General features: G+C 41.0%; 1 protein-coding gene across 8 annotated transcripts in view; it reads left to right on the top strand.

The window, feature by feature from the left end:
* The window catches only part of NAPEPLD (N-acyl phosphatidylethanolamine phospholipase D), a 47,154-nt gene that overhangs the window by 2,014 nt on the left and 28,169 nt on the right, over positions 1-16,971 (top strand). The gene's annotated exons all lie outside the window — the stretch shown is intronic.

The raw sequence follows: 16,971 nt of genomic DNA, 5'->3' as shown, positions 1-16,971 counted from the left end.
CTGAGGGAATTTTTTTGAACATTTAGTCTGTGTTTGGAAAAGCAGCATTTGCCTTTAATTTTATTGTTTCATTCTGCTTTTTCTTTGTAGTGTTGGATAGCTGTGGATGTAGTGGGTTTTTCCATTGGTTTCTATGCTTTATAAATAAGAATATAGTGATAGCTGGAGGACTCTTGATCTGGGCTTTTTAGATTGAAATGCATACACATAAAAAGTGTTTTCATTGAAGTATTATTAGGGAAATTAACTGTGTATATAATTAATCATTAAAGAGTACTTTTATTCTGGAGGCCTGTGAGGGCATGCATAAAACTGGCATTAAAAAAATCACCCATGTGATTTCCAGCATAAGGTTCAAGTAATATATCATTCTAACACCTATACTACTGAAGAATTCTGTCTATAATTTATACTGCTTTGCTTGACTTGTCTTTTGAATTTAATAACCATTTATTGTGTATTTAAGTAGTTTTACTAACAGACTTTGGAGACAGATAACATATGAACTCATATATCCCCAGGGGCAGTTTTATGTTAGAGATATAGTCTTCTGCCAGCTCAGCTGGTTAAATAATGTGTTACATCTTTATCATTTACCAAGCTCTTTCAAGTATTTTAAATATATGTATATATAGAGAGTTTGATTTTATAGATGTATGTGAGATCATTAGCCCTGTTCCACAAATGAGGAAAATAGAACACTGAGAGCCTAGGAGAGTTTGGTGATTTGGCCAGGGTCCCTTAGCTCTGCAGCCCCAGCCTTCAGCAAAATGTATACACTGCAGACTCTTATTACACTGGGATTCCAATGAATCGAAAGTGGAGGGGTGTGGATGAGCAAGCGTTGGTCAGCAACACACTCATAGATTGCACCCCTGTCTCTAGGTAACAGGTTGTGAATGGTCAGCTCTGTTGGCTATGGAAGCACAGGTCTGGCATATAGATGGATCAGCATAATTCAGAATCTTGATTGAAAAACGTCTCAGTTTGAGCCTGCTACCTAGAGCAATCGTTTTTCCCCTTGAAGGCGTAGATTCTTGTGTTTATCTAATTTGGGTACCTTCCCAGATTAAGGGACAGTAATATATTGATTGAACAATGAATGCCTGTAGATTTCTGTGTGCTTTTGTAATCTCTCTCAGTTGCAAGAATGAATAAAGAAACACCAAGCTTTCACATTTTTTTTTTTTTTTTTTGAGACGGAGTTGCGCTCTGTCACCCAAGCTGGAGTGCAACAGGGCAATCTCAGCTCACTGCAACCTCTGCCTCCTGTGTTCAGGTGATTCTTGTGCCTCAGCCTCCCAAGTAGTTGGGATTACAGGCTTGCCACCATGCCCGGCTAAAACTGGTCACATCTTTTTTTTTTTTTTTTTTTTTTTAATAAAGACGGGGTTTCACCATGTTGGTCAGCCTGGTCTTGAACTTCCAACCTCAGGTGATCTGCCTGCCTTGGCCTCCAAAGTGCTTGGATTACAAGCGTGAGCCACCACACCTGGCCAAAACTAGCCACATCTTAATAGGGCAGCTGGAGTTATCTTCTGTATTTTGAAGGTCTTTCAATTACAAAGATGTTTCCTGTTCAAGTTACTGTGTATGTTCCTTTAGTTTTTTTAGAGAACTCAAGAAAAGCTCTGTAAACTAAGCTGTCTATATAGTGTGAACGTGTGTGTGTATGTGTGTGTGTGTGTGTGTGTGTGTTTTCCAGAATGTTGTGGTATTTTATGGTTAACGTAACCAATGAAAGCTTAAAGAGTTTCTGGACTCAAGTTCTTTTTTTTTTTTAACTTGAACCCAAACTAAGTAAAATACCCCACATAAAGTAAAATGTGTCATTTATCTTCCTGTGCTGATTGTATGCTCTTGAGGTTCCAAGTGTTTCTAAGCATAATTAAGGTGACAACATGGCTGATAGATAGTCCAGGCACCATCATGAGCCAGAGCTAGATCCTTGGAATGTCATGTAACTCCCTGGCCTGACTTGCTTTACCTATTAGGTAAAAGGATCACACAAGTGATGACTTCTGTTGTGGAATATTCAAGTTGGAAAGGACATTAGAGGGAATATACCTGGTCCAATCTCTTTAACGTGAAGTTTTTTCATTTCTGCCTTCACAGGAGTTTAGCCTGTCATGATTACCTCAAAACTGAACAAAATTGGTCTTTTCACCATTTCACAGATATGAATTACTTTACAGTTCTTCGCTGATAGTTGATTCCTTTCTCAATCTTTCCTCATATAGTGTCTCACTTTAATATGTAGACTAAATATCCATTGTATATAAATGTGCATGTGCTGTGTGAAGCCTGTTTTTTTTGCTGGGTGAATGCTAATACTGGTGCACATATTGAATATCATCAGAATGAAGAATTTGATCTAATAAACTTTTTTTGGTATTCTTAGCAACATTATCTTAGTTAAGCCTGGTTATGTAGAGCATTATATATATATATATATGTATTTTTTTTTTTTTTTGCTTAGCCACTCAGATACCTCCGTGTCTTATTTTATAATCTTCATCTTCAATTTAGTTTAAACTGCCCATCCATTTATAAATTTTGTTGAAAATATGATATGCATTTACATGGTAACCGGCGGCATAGAATGATCCACCCTCCAGGTTTTCCCAGAACCAAAGGAGTTCCCAAGATGCAGGAATTTTTTTTTTTTTTTTTAAAGACAGAATCTCGATCTGTCACCTGGGCTGGAGTGCAGTGACAGGTTCTCAGCCCATCGCAACTTCCACCTCTTGGGTTCAACCAATTCTTGTGCTAAGCCTCCTGAGTAGCTGAGACTACAGGTATGCACTACCATGCCCGGCTAATTTTTATATTTTTAGTAGAGACAGGGATTCACCATGTTGGCCAAGCTGGTCTCAAACTCCTGGCCTCAAATGATCTGACTGCTTCAGTCTCTCAAAGTGCTGGGATTACAGACGTGAGCCACCACGTGTGGCCTAGATGCAGGACTTTAAATGTTAACACTGGGAAATCCTCAGGCAAACCAGGTATGTTGGTCCTCCCACCTGACAGTGTCTCTTTATGGGACTTGATTAGCCATTCTCCCCAGCTTGAAAGATAACATGCTAGGTGGTTTTATGCTGTATAAACTCACCTTTTGAAAGCAAAGGAAATGTCTTCAAGGTACCATGTATATTTTCTGTTTATGTGACTAAAATAAAGAACCAATTATTTCTTGATGTTTCTTATCAATGTAACTGTAAATTAGAAGAATTGAGGAATATGGTCAGGCACAGTGGCTCATGCCTGTAATCCCAGCACTTTGGGAGGCCGAGGCATGCTGATTGCCTGAGGTTGAGAGTTCGAGATCAGCCTTGCCAGCATGGTGAAACCACGTACGTCTCTACCAAAAATGCAAAAAATAGCTGGGTGTGGTGGCTGGTGCCTGTAATCCCAGCTACTAGGGAGGCTGAGGCAGGAGAATCTCTTGAACCCGGTAGGTGGAGGTTGCAGTGAGCAGAGATTGCGCCATTGCGCTCCAGCCTGGGCAAGAGTGAGACTCTGTCTCAAAAAAAAAAGGAGAAGAAGAAAAATTGAGCAATAAAAGTTACAGCATTTGAAACTTTCTTCATGTAAAATTAAAGGGGCAATTATAGTTATAAGAAAATTAGTATTTATTGAGCATCTTCCAAGTAGCTTTTACTTTGAAAAAGGAAAGAAAACTTTGTTGAGAGCCAAAAAAATAAAAATAAAAAAAAGGCAAGCCTTGTCAGTGAGACCATAACTGTTTGCTAAATGCAACTAACTTTAGAACCTAGGTGTTTTCTCAAGGTAAATTTATTGAATTTTCCTTGTAGATTCAACGTGATTAGTGGAAAGAGCATGGGCCTTCGCATCTGGTCAACTTGAGTTTGATACCTAGAGCTGTTACCAACTTTATTACTTTATGCAAGCTATTAGACTCTATGAGCGAGCCTCTTTTACATCACCTATAGCCTGAGGATAATAATTATATAAAGTGCTTGGTACACAGTTAGTGCTTAATAAATGATAAATGGGCCAGGTGCAGTGGCTCATGTCTGTAATCCCAGTACTTTAGGACACCAAGGCAGGAGGATTGCTTGAGGCCAGGAGTTCAAGGCTGCAATTTGTTGATCAAGGCATCCACATATGGATTAAGAAAGCTGTATTTTGGCCATTTGTTACCATTAGTGTTTTTATAGCTCCCCTAAACCTAAACCTCCCAGTTACAGTAATTGTATCAGTTAGGATTTCTTTGCTGTGGTTTGAAAGATTGCTCAAATATGTTTTTCCCATACATGAAAGAAGTCCAGAGTTGGACAGTTCAGGCTTCGTATGATGGGCCCTGAAGTTATTCTGGCAAGCCATTCCTAGGATGTGGCCTGCACCCTCCTGGCTCAAGATGGCTCCAGGTAGCCAGATGCAGGACAAATTGAGAATACCCCTCTCTCTCTTAAGGAGACTCCTGGAAGCACCATAAAAGTCTTGTATCACATTGGTCAAAGGGCCACCAACATGGCTGTCCCTAACTAGAAGGCTGGGAATTGCCATCATTTAGCTGGTTCATAGTTACCCTAAGTAAAACAGGTTTTGTTACTGAGAAGAAAAGGAAGAGAAGATTTTTTTGTTTTTCTAATCACATGACAGATGAAAGAAGGCTAGATTTTATGGTAGAGATATTTTCATCTTTACCACTATAGAATTTAACTACTCAATTATTCCCCAATACTTTTCCATTTTTATTTATTTATTTTATGTCTGTTTATTTATTTTTAGACAAGCTCTTGCTCTGTCATCCAGGCTGGAGTGCAGCGGCACTATCATGGCTCACTACAGCCTTGACCTCTTAGGTTCAAGCACTTCCTACCTAAGCCCACCACACCTGCTAGTGTTGGGTGTGTGTGCGTGTGTGTGTGTTTGTAGAGATAGAGTGGTCTTGAACTCCTGGGCTCAAGTAATCAGCCTGCCTTGGCCTCCCAACGTGTTGGGATTACAGATATGAGCCCCTGTACCTGGCCGGTTTTAATTTTTATTAGCAGAGTGGTGGAAGATCCCCGCTGTTAACTTTTGTCTCTGTCTTCTGGTCACTTTTGCTTTATTATTTGACTCTAGCAGGAGATCTTTTAAAAATAACTATATCCCAATGAAGAGTGATTAGGAATTTAAGCTCTGTGTTTTTCATGTATTCATTCCATAAATATTGTGCACTCATTGTGTACACGATCCGTTTTGTTATTATAGACAGTGTGAATCATTACTGATTATATTTCCTTTGTGTTGACTTGGCTTCCTGGGGGCACAGAGTCAAATTTGTAACTCAGTTGGATTGAGTACAAGCCTTGCCCTATCAAACTTTCTTTTTCTCTGTTGCCCAAGCTGCAGTGCAGTGGCATAATCTTGGCTCACTGCAACCTTCACCTCCCTGGTTCAGGTGATTCTCCTGCCTCAACCTCCTGAGTTGCTGGGATTACAGACGTGCCCCACCACGCCCAGCTAATTATTGTATTTATAGTAGAGACAGAGTTTCACCATCTTGGCCAGGCTGATTTCGTACTCCTGACCTCAGGTGATCCACCCGCCTTGGCCTCCCAAAGTGCTGGAATTATAGGTGTGAGCCACTATAACTGGCCAAACCTTTTTTTCTGAGAAAGAGTCTAGCTCTGTCACCCATGATGGAGTACAATGGCATGATCTTGAGACACTGCAACCTCCACCTCCAGGGTTTAAGCGATTCTTCCACTTCAGCCTCCTGAGGAGCTGGGATTACAGGTGCCTGCCAGCACGCCTGGCTAATTTTTGTATTTTTAGTAAAGATGGGTTTCCGCCATGTTGGCCAGGCTGGTCTTGAACTCCTGACCTCAAATGATCCACCTGCTTCAGCCTCCCAAAGTGCTGGGATTACAGGTGTGAGCCATCATTTCTAGCAGCCCCTATTAAACTTTCTACCTAGCAAAATAGTTATTCTTCCCATCCTTAGTACTATATAGCAGCTTCAAGATGATGCTGCCTCTCTAACTTAAGAGTGCTACACAGGAAGTAAGAGTGGGCTTCATGGTAGGCAGCTGCCAGGCTAGCATAAATTCTGACATACCAGAAAATCCCTTTGATCCTTCCTAAATGCTTGTCTTAACTTTGTGCCAAATGACTAATGATTTAAAGCAGTGGTTCTGAACCCTGCCTTTATATCAGAATCACCCACGAGACTTAAAAATTACCTAGAAACTTCCCTACATGACATTTTGATTCAGTAGCCTCAGGTGTAGTTTAAAAAGCTCCACAGGTAATTCTGATGTACAGTTGAGGTTTAAGGCCTTGTGCCCCTGTGAATTGGAAATGATCTAAGGAGGATTTGCACTTTGTTCCTCATCAGTGACATACTGGAGATCAAATCCTTTCTTGAAAACCTGTTTTGGCCATGGAAAAAGCAGACAGGAGGAATGCTAAGAGTAAGAGAAGCGAGAATACTGAAATGCTTTAGGGGAAACTTGGTTGCCTGTTTTGCCAGCTCCCATTGTGGGAAATTTTTCCTTTGAGCAAAAGCATCTGTTTGACTGGGGCTGGAAGCTCTGGGAAAAGTGCTGAGTCTGGATGTGGCCACCGTTAGTATCATGAGTTTGCAGCTTCTGTTCCTGGGGCCAGTGAAGGGAGACAAAAGGAGGCTGGTAGCTTATTGTTTTCAGAACCAGGATTCTATCAATGAGTCTTCTGAGCTGATGAGAACCATCTGGTGATTCCAGGAGGGTTGGTGAGTTCACAAGGAACTATGAGGTCAGGTAGGAATCCTGTTTTGTATTAGGAGTTCTGTGAATTCCAAGACCAGGCCTTCTCTTACTCAAATATAAGAACAAAAACACATTCCAGAGTTTATTCTGTTTCAGTTTATTTGTGCCATTTCCCTCAGCTCCCCTATCTCATTAGTGTAGAAATGCAAAAATGGTATGCATGTATATCCTACTCTTATTAAAACAGTGTTCATAGCATAATAAAACAGTGGCTTACAGTTATTGAGGGCTTACTATGTACTGTGTGCCAGAGACTGGGTTAAGAATTATGAAACTGAAGCTTAGGATGATAAGGGGCAAAGTTGGGAAGCATATATTTTAAGATGTTTTTAATTTCTTTAGCCCATTTTCTGGTAATGTGGTTTTTCCCGATAACCCATTCAAGTATATTTTAATTACATTCACTTTTAATATGCTTTTATAATTTGCTCCATACTTCCTGCTATTCTTAAACACAGGCTACTGAATTGAACTCAGGGATCTTAAAGTCCCTTTGAACCTCAAGATTGTATTAGTTAACATTTTGGGATGTCTCCAGCCTCACTCTGACCCTGTTATTTATAGTGTACTGAAGACTGAAGAGATGGCTGAACAGGGTCTGATATACTTGTGTCCTGGGCCTTGTTACTCTGTAAAAGTCTGACTGGTTTATTTTTTGTCATTTACGTTTTTCTCACAGAGGATGGACAACACATGACATTGCAGGCAGAATAACATATCTGCCCCTTTGCGAAATTCATCTGTAAGTGAATCACAGGTTTAAGTGACCTCTCTATTGACTTTGTTTCTTTCCATCACCCTCTCTGTTGACATCAGGGCCTTTTAACTTGTTGGCTGAATTCAGCAAGTTATGAGCCTTTTCAACATCTCTGACCTGTTGGATCACAGGACTGTTGCTGTCAGTATGAACCACTCAGAACCTAAGGAAAAGTATTCCTCACCATCTTGGGAATTTGGCCAGTGTGTTTTGGAAATGCCTTATTTTAAAGCCCATATCATTTTTATTAATCAGAGCTGACACTTCTGTAAATGTGATACTAAGCCAAAATCTATTATGGTTTCTTATGATTTTTTCCCCTAATAGATTTGGAATCCCTGGAGATTAGGGGTTCATATTCTCCACAGCAAACTGGAGAGCTAGAACTTAGCTAAAGTAGACATTCAAACAATGTTTGTTAATTACTACTTTTAAAATACTTTAAGTAGAAGCCCTTAAAATAATATCTGGAATCTTTTTAAGTTTGAAAGTCTCATGGCTATTTGTATCAGATTTATACGTCCATGCTCTGAATAGCCTCCTAGTCTACCTGATAAATCTGTGAAATTGCACTTTCTTCCAGTAGATAACTTTGCTGTTCTCAGGTGAAATACTTTGCTTATCCCCTGCCAGTCCTGCCTGGGGAAGTTGGCCAGACCTGAGCTTGAAATTTTATTTGAGGGAGTGGCAATAGGAGGGGTTGGCCAAGGCTCAGTTAGAGAGGACAGCTCTTTAGTGGCCTGAGCTGGCTCTTTTGTACAACCGGAGATTGTTAGAATTTTAGAGGTGGAGAGACTTTAGAGGTATAGCCCAGTCCTCTTATTTTTCAGATGAATGAAAGTGAGTCTCAGTGATGTTAAGTGACTTTTTAAAGGCTACAGAATTCACTAGGGTCAAAGTTGGAACCAGACTGAAGTCAGAAAAAAGTGAACATTGTGCTTTTTCCCCTCTTTCTATCAAGGAGCTACGAAGACACATTTCTGCATTTCTTTCTTTTACAGGTTATGCCTTAAATTGGAAGTTTTTCTTTTCATACACTTAGTTATGAGATGGAGACAGTTGATAGAAAATAGTCCCATTTTGGAAGCATTTTTTTGTTCAAATCTTGGGTCAAGGTTAGTAAATGAACATTTAAAATTATCTATCAGCCTGGCCAACATGGTAAAACCCCATCTCTACTAAAAATACAAAAATTAACCAAGCATGGTGGCGCATGCTTGTAATCCCAGCTACTCAGAAGGCTGAGGCATGAGAGTTGGTTGAACCTGGGAGATGGGGGTTGCAATGGGCCAAGATCACGCCACTGCACTCCAGCCTTGGTGATAGAACGAGACTGTCTCAAAAAAAACCAAAAAAGATCATCTGACATATTTAAGATGCATTTTCAAGTTCCATAGGCATCAACTTACTGTTCCTCCTATGTCATCTTTCCCAGCCTTTTCTTTTTTCTTTTTCTTTTCTTTTTTTGACACAGAGTCTTGCTCTAGCACCCAGACCAGAGTGCAGCAGCTCAATTACAATTCACTGCAGCCTCAACCTCTTGGGCTCAAGCAGTCCTCCCACCTCAGCCTCCTGAGTAGCTGGGACTATAGGTGTACGCCACCACACCTGGCCTGACCTTTTCAGTTAAATACTTCTGCATATCATTTAGATATAATTGATTATACTGGAAATGAATCTGCACTTTGTGCTTGGTATTATTTTTTAAGGTATTAAAGAGGTGATAACTATGTTTTTTCAATAAATATTTTATGTATGTTTTCCAAATTTGCCATAACATGACATTTTAATTTGATCACTCTAAGAATTCCAGTCATACATAAAAGGTATTTATAAATGGGCTTTGTTCTTAAGTCAGCTGTTTCTCTTGTTTTATTGTTTTATTATAGAGGTTCTAGAAAACTTCTGGAGTGTTTATTTTGGTAACTTAAAGTCTGTTAATAGAGTGTATCCCAAAGATTAAAATTGTGTTTTACATTCTTTCCTCTCAAAAGTATTTATTTGGGGCTGGGCGTGGTGGCTCATGCCTGTAATCCCAGCACTTTGGGAGGCCAAGGTGAGCGGATCACAAGGTCAGGAGTTTGAAACCAGCCTGACCAACATGGTGAAACCCCATCTCTGCTAAAAATACAAAACTTACCTGGGCATATTGGTGGGCACCTGCAATCCCAGCTACTCGGGAGGCTGAGGCAGGAGAATTTCCTGAACCTGGGAGGTGGAGGTTGCAGTGAGCCGTGCCATTGCACTCCAGCCTGGGCAATAAGAACAAAACTCTGTCTCAAAAAAACAAAAAACCTATTTATTTGGACCCTTTTTTTTTTTTTTTTTTTGAGACGGAGTTTCGCTTTTGTTACCCAGGTTGGAGTGCAATGGCGCGATCTCGGCTCACCGCAACGTCTGCCTCCTGGGTTCAGTTAATTCTCCTGCTTCAGCCTCCCGAGTAGCTGGGACTACAGGCACGCACCACCATGCCCAGCTAATTTTTGTATTTTTAGTAGAGAGGGAGTTTCACCTTGTTGACCAGGATGGTCTCAATCTCTTGACCTCGTGATCTGCCCTCCTCAGCCTCCCAGAGTGCTGGGATTATAGGCGTGAGCCACCACGCCCGGCTTGCCCAGCTAATTTTTTTGTATTTTTAGTAGAGACGAGGTTTCACCATGTTGACCAGAATGGTCTCAATCTCTTGACCTCGTGATCCACCCGCCTTGGCCCCCCGAAGTGCTGGGATTACAGGCTTGAGCCACCGTGCCCGGCCCTTTTTTTTTTTTTTTTTTAAAGAGATGGAGTTTCGCCATGTTAGCCAGTCTGGTCTAGAACTTCTGAGCTCAGGCAGTCTGCCTGCCTTGGTCCCCCAAAGTGCTAGGATTACAGGTGTGAGCCACCACTCCCAGCCTCAACAATTTGCTTTTTGTTTTTTTTTTTTTTGAGGTGGGATCTCACTCTGTCACCCAGGCTAACGTGCAGTGGTGTGATCTTGGCCCACTGCAACCTTCGGCTCCTGGTTTCAAGAGATTCTCCTGCCTTAGCTTGCTGAGTAGCTGGGGTTACAGGTGCATGCCACCACACCCGGCTAATTTTTTTGTGTGTGTATGTATTTTTAGTAGAGACGGGGTTTGCCATGTTGGCCAGGCTGGTCTCGAATTCCAGACCTCAAGTGATCTGCCCACCTCAACCTCCCAAAGTGCTGGGATTACAGGCGTGAGCCACCACAACTGGCCAACAATTTCCATATGTATAGCACTTTGAAGTACTAACCCATGGTCTCCTTGAATGACTAACAATCATTCAAAGCGCTGTTCAGGAGTTGCCATCTTTATTGAACAGATGAGTAAGCTCAAGTTTGGAGAGGCTGAGTTACTCCCTACAATCTGACATCTCTAGTTAATAGTAGAACTGGAATTCAGTTTTTCTGACTTCTAACTAGTGTTCTTTGCCCTCTTGTGAAGATAAATTGTTTGGTGAGATATATAAACTTATATGTACATATATCTAAATTTATGTTATGCACTTACATTAATTCCATTTTTGATGCAATAATTGTTATTAAATGTCATAACATATTTAGTATACTCTCAGGTACTGTATTTTAAGCTTCTGTTTGCTTTGTTTTCCTTCAGCTTTTTAGCAAAACTGGTTGTTAAGTCAATAAAGTGTGGTAAGAATGAAATTGAGTGGTAACAGTGCAGTACTTTTTTGGTTGATGAATGTTGTGTACGTACCTCCCACACAACATTCTCCCTCTTATTATCCAGTGTACTTCCTGTGCTTGGATGTATCTGGCCTCCCATTGGTCTCCTAAATGCCTCTGGGAGTAATACCATTTTTGTCTGGAATCTTATTGAATGTGAAGGATGGCAACAGTTTAATTGTACCCCAATGAAGCCCTTTGCAGACATTTCAGTGAAATGACATAGTTTCATTAGCTGTGTTATCTAGCATTGTATCAAAAGGGCCCTTTCTCTTCAATAAGGATAAGGAGAGCAAATACAGAATTGTACGTTTAATGTTATTTAGTCAGAGATATCTGAAAATACAGTTCTGAATACTTTCCAGATTTAATGTCTTTGTTGTTATGTAATGGACAGGAACTCAATTAGTGTTTATTAAATGTCTACTCTGGGAATGATGGTTTGCTACTTCATAATTTATGAGTTGTTGAAATCCTAAGCATATGTTGTAATACTGTGATTTTTTTTCTTTAATTTTTTACATGATAAAACAGTGCATTCAATTCTAGGCAGTTGGCAAATCTTAAATGTCAAAAAAAGAAAGCATCAAACATTTGCTTTTGAAATAGATAATTCTTATTTTTTGAAAGGATTTTACCCATGTGTGCAGTTATTGAGAGAAAATATTTGTACTTAGCTGACTTGTCTTCACCAAATGTCCCTTTGGTTGGAGACATAGGGATAAGTCCTGCTATTAAATAGGCAGTTAATCTTAAAAAATGTAGAGAATGTCCTTGGTAATTACTAGATGGAATTTATGTTGTCCTTTTTGTAATGAATTGTTCTTTAAAAAAGAACATTTGTTTTAGTTTTTATTTTTATTTATTTATTTGTTTTTGAGACGGAGTCTCACTCTTGCTTAGGCTAGAATCTCAGCTCACTGCAACCTCCACCTCTCGGGTTCATGCGATTCTCCTGCCTCAGCCTCCCAAGTAGCTGGGACTACAGGCACACACCACTACGCCTGGCTAACCTTTGTATTTTTAGTAGAGATGGAATTTTTACCATGTTGGTCAGGCTGGTCTCGAACTCCTGACCTCAGGTGATTTGCCCGCCTCCCAAAGTGCTGGGATTACAGGTGTGAGCCACCTTGCCCGGCTAGAACATTTTGCATTTTATATTTACCATTTGTCACAGGGCATTGTTACATTTAAATTTGCTTTTGGATTCTAGTTTTCTAGAACAAATTTAGCTATTTGGTGTGCTTATAACTAGCTGCTGTTCACAGGGAAAGAGGATGAGCAAATTAATTATGCTTCTGATTATATTTAATTACCAAGAGCAATGTTTTTACTCTTTTCTCAACATATTTATTTTCAAACATAAAATGCTATATTTCATCCATTTTGAGACAGACATTTTATTCACATTTTAACACAACTGATATCAGGATATGTCATGTATAATGTGTGACCTAATTGATGATATTTTTACTTTCTTAGTGGCACATGAAACAACAGGGTGCCTTACAGTTCCTGGTATTTTTATTTATTACTTATTTGTTTAGATTGCTCTTTCAGAATTCATGGTATCTATAGTTGAATCAAAATCAGTATTTGGAAAGATCTTTACCAAGTTGTAAAGCACATTTTGAAACATGGTTGTTTACAATTTATGTGTACTCATGTACGCATCTACTTTCAGTTGGTGTTGGCCTAAAATCAAGGATGGATTATTTTCTTTTTTTTTTTTTTAGACAGAGTCTCGTTCTGTCACCAGGCTGGAGTGCAGTGGCGTGATCTCGGCTTGCTGGAACCTCCGGCTCCCTGCTTCAAGCGATTCTCCTGCATCAGCCTCCCAAGTAGCTGGGACTATAGGCCCAGCTAATTTTTATATTTTTAGTAGAGATGGGGTTTCACCTTGTTGGCCAAGATGGTCTCGATCTCTTGACCTTGTGATCTGTCTGCCTCGGCCTCCCAAAGGGATTTTCATTTACATTTTTAACTTTGGAAACAGGTACATAACAAGAAATAGTTGGAAATTTGCCACATTTAATTACAGAAACTCCAGCTAGGTTTGTTAAGGGGTTTGTCAAGCTTGAAGAGCTCAAAGCTAGTTAATACAGAAGCATACAGACAACCCATTCTTCCTCATTCCTAGTTTTTCTGTCGTTTTATCTGTGGTATTTAAGGATGACCGTTGTGGGATTGTTGCTGTGTCCTCTACTGAGTGCCCAGAGGACACTGGGGATGAGGAGCATTCTTGTGTGACTCACTCTCAGGCTGAGGCTCCTTTGTCACTGGAGCACCTGTTGGCAGAGCTTGTAATTTTGCACATTCACCAAAATGGGCTTCCAGTATTTTTCCTCCAGAAAAACCAGTTCAGATTGTCAAGGCTCAGGTTTTTGTTTTTTTGTTTTTTGTTTTTTTTGAGATGGTGTTTCACTGTTGTTACCCAGAGTGGAGTGCAATGGCACGATCTCGGCTCACTGCAACCTCTGCCTTCTGGGTTCAAGCAATTCTCCTGCCTCAGCCTCCCGAGTAGCTGGGACTACTGGCGCACATCACCATGCCTGGCTAATTATTGTAGTTTTAGTAGAGACGGGGTTTCATCTTGTTGACCAGGATGGTTTCAATCTCTTGACCTCGTGATCCACCCACCTTGGCCTCCCAAAGTGCTGGGATTATAGGCGTGAGCCACCGCGCCCGGCCGAGGCTCAGGTTTTATGTGCTTCTGCTCCTTCTTGCCCTTTCACTTACAGTACATTGTGTGAAATGGTGCTTCATAGTTTCATCTTTTTGTGTTGGTTTAAAATCCGTCATGGATGGCAATACATAATCCTATACTATCCATTTCCCTACACCCCAAGATATTAAAACATCACAGGCAAAGACCCTGTGGTGGCAGTTGGTGGCCCTGAAGTGGGTACACGATACATCTGAGGAAATAGTTTCAGGCCATGTTTTTGGAGCAGAGGAGAGTATGGGTAGGGTTAGACACACAGACCCTTTGAACCATCTTGGTGACTTTTGCCCTCAAAAAACTCTTTGGAGGTTTTTTCGTTTTGTTTTGTTTGTATCTGATTTTATTTTATTATTAATTAAAAAAAAATTTTTTTTGAGGCAGAGTTTTGCTCTTGTTGCCCTGGCTGGAGTGCAATGGGGTGATCTCAGCTCGCCTCCTGGGTTCAAGCGCTCCTGCCTCAGCCTCCCCAGTAGCTGGGATTACAGGCATGCAACACCATGCCTGGCTAATTTTTGTATTTTTAGTAGAGGTGGGGTTTCACTATATTGGCCAGGCTGGTCTAGAACTCTAGACTTTAGGTGAATCACCTGCCTCAGCCTCCCAAAGTGCTGGGATTACAGGTGTGAGCCACCAAGCCCAGCAGCTTTTTTTTTTTTTTTTAAAGAGCATTCCTGAAAACTGGACTTTGTGTGTGTTAGGGGGTTTGTTAGGAGAGAATGGCTATTTGGTAATGAGACCTGTTTCTGTGGATTGACTGGGGTGAAAGACAGTGGATGAGAAGTGAGAAAATGAAGGTTGTATTGTCTGGAGAGAAAAAGATCACTGAACCAATTTTCCTTTTCTCTTCTTTTCCTTTTTACTTTTAAGTCTTGTTCTGTTGCCCAGGCTGGAGTGCAGTGGCATGATCATGGCTCCCTGCAGCCTTAACTTCCTGGGCTCGAGTGATCCTCCCTGTCAGCCTCCTGAGTAGCTGGGACTACAGGCGTGCACCACCACAGCTGGCTAATTTAAAAAAATATGTTTTCGTGGAGACAGTATCTCACTATATTGCTCAGGCTGGTCTGGAACTCCTGCCTTGGCCTCAGCATCCCAAAGTGCTGGGATTATTGGCATGAGCTACCATGCCCGGCCTGAACCATTTTTCACTCTTGTTTACACTCAGGCCCCTGGAAACCTCTCTGTTCTCTCACTGTCACTTTTGTCACCCCCAAAGCATCTTGGATCCCAGAGTCATCCATTTCCTTTGGGTGTCAATATGGACTTTCTCTTGGGTTCTTGCTTTCCTGTGACCTCAAACACTTCTCAAACTCACTGGGTCAGAATCCATCTTGATTAGTGGTGCTGCCATTTCTGACTCTTCCCACTTAATTGCCCGCCCTCCTCCTGACCAACCAGCCCTACAAATTCTAGAATTTGTGACTAACCAAATACCCTCTAGTCTTTTTGATTCAGTTTATCATCTCTTGGATTTATTCTGCTTTTTCTCTTCTCATCACACTTCCTCCTCATCTTTGGACTGGGCTATTAAAAAAATGGAGATTATAATACCTACCTTGGATTTTCTAGGAACATGAATTTAAATGAAATATGTGAAACATATAGTGTGGTGGTTCAGTATCACTGGGTGTTCTAGGCTTCTTCTGTTTTCTACTCAATCCATCTCTCAAGTTCCAGTTTTTAGCCACTACCTTTCTTTTTTATCCTGCTACCAGAGTTGTCTTCCCTAAGTATACTGCTTTTTTTTTTTTTTTTAAGATGGAGTCTTGCTCTATTGCCAGGCTGGAGTGCAGTGGCATGATCTTGGCTCACTGCAACCTCCACCTCCCGGGTTCATCAGGTGATTCTCCTGCCTTAGCCTCCTGAGCAGCTGGAACTACAGGCACCTGCCACCACACCCAGCTAATTTTTGTATTTTCAGTAGAGATGGGGTTTCACCATGTTGGCCAGGATGATCTCGATTTCTTGACCTCATGATCCGCCCACCTCGGCCTCCCCAAAGTTCTGGGATTACACGCATGAGCCACTGCGCCCGGCAACTAAGTGCACTGATTTTTAAGCATGTTCAGTGTTTCCCCATTGCCTGTAGTGTAGCGCAACCTCCTTACAGGGAGTCCAGGCTCACAATCTAGTTCCATCTTTGCTGCCCAATCTTTTAACCCTTTACCAGTCTCGACTCTCACAAACCTCCCTTGCTTTTTCCCCCCGTTTTAGGCAGAGTTTCATTCTGTCACCTAGGCGGGAGTGCAGTAGTATGATCTGGCTCACTGCAATGTCTGCCTCTACTGTTCAAGTGATTCTCCTGCCTCAGGCTCCAAATAGCTGACATTACAGGCATGTGGCACCATGCCTGGCTAATTTTTGTATTTTTAATAGAGACGGGGTTTCACCATCTTAGCCAGGCTGGTCTCAAACTCCTGACTTCAGGTGAGCTACCTGCCTTAGCCTCCCAAAGTACTGGGATTACAGGGGTGAGCCACTGTGTCTGGCCCTTTCTTGTTTTTTATGTCCTAGCTACATTAGCCCACTAGATGTTGTTCACAACCCTATTTTGATGTTGTTTTTGTAGTCTTTGAATCAAAGTGCCCTTTTTCCTTTCTCCTTTATCCCTTGATTGTTTAAAACAATGAGTCAAAAATTTATTAATGTTATTTGACAGAATTATGATATGTGTTTATGTATGTATATATACATATATGTATATGACAAATACAAGTATCTCATAAGCTGTTTTATCATGACAAGGGGTAGCATGAGGTCAGCTCTACCATCTGTTGGACATATTATCTTGTTAAGAAGTAACTTAAACTCTCTAAATTTTTTTTTTTTTTTTGAGACGGGGTCTGACCGTGTTGCCTAGGCTGGAGTGACGTGATCTCAGCTCACTGCAGCCTCGGTCTCCCAGGTTCAAGCAGTTCTCCCACCTCAGCCTCCCAAGTAGCTGGGATTACAGGCATACCACCTCACCTGGCTAATTTTTGTATTTTTAGTAGAGACAGGATTTCACCATGTTGGCCAGGCTGGTCCCAAACTCCTGACCTCA

Source organism: Callithrix jacchus, chromosome 11 (genome assembly GCF_049354715.1).
Source record: "Callithrix jacchus isolate 240 chromosome 11, calJac240_pri, whole genome shotgun sequence".
In the NCBI taxonomy this organism is placed as follows: domain Eukaryota; kingdom Metazoa; phylum Chordata; class Mammalia; order Primates; family Cebidae; genus Callithrix; species Callithrix jacchus.
This window is presented reverse-complemented; position numbering and strand designations above follow the sequence as displayed.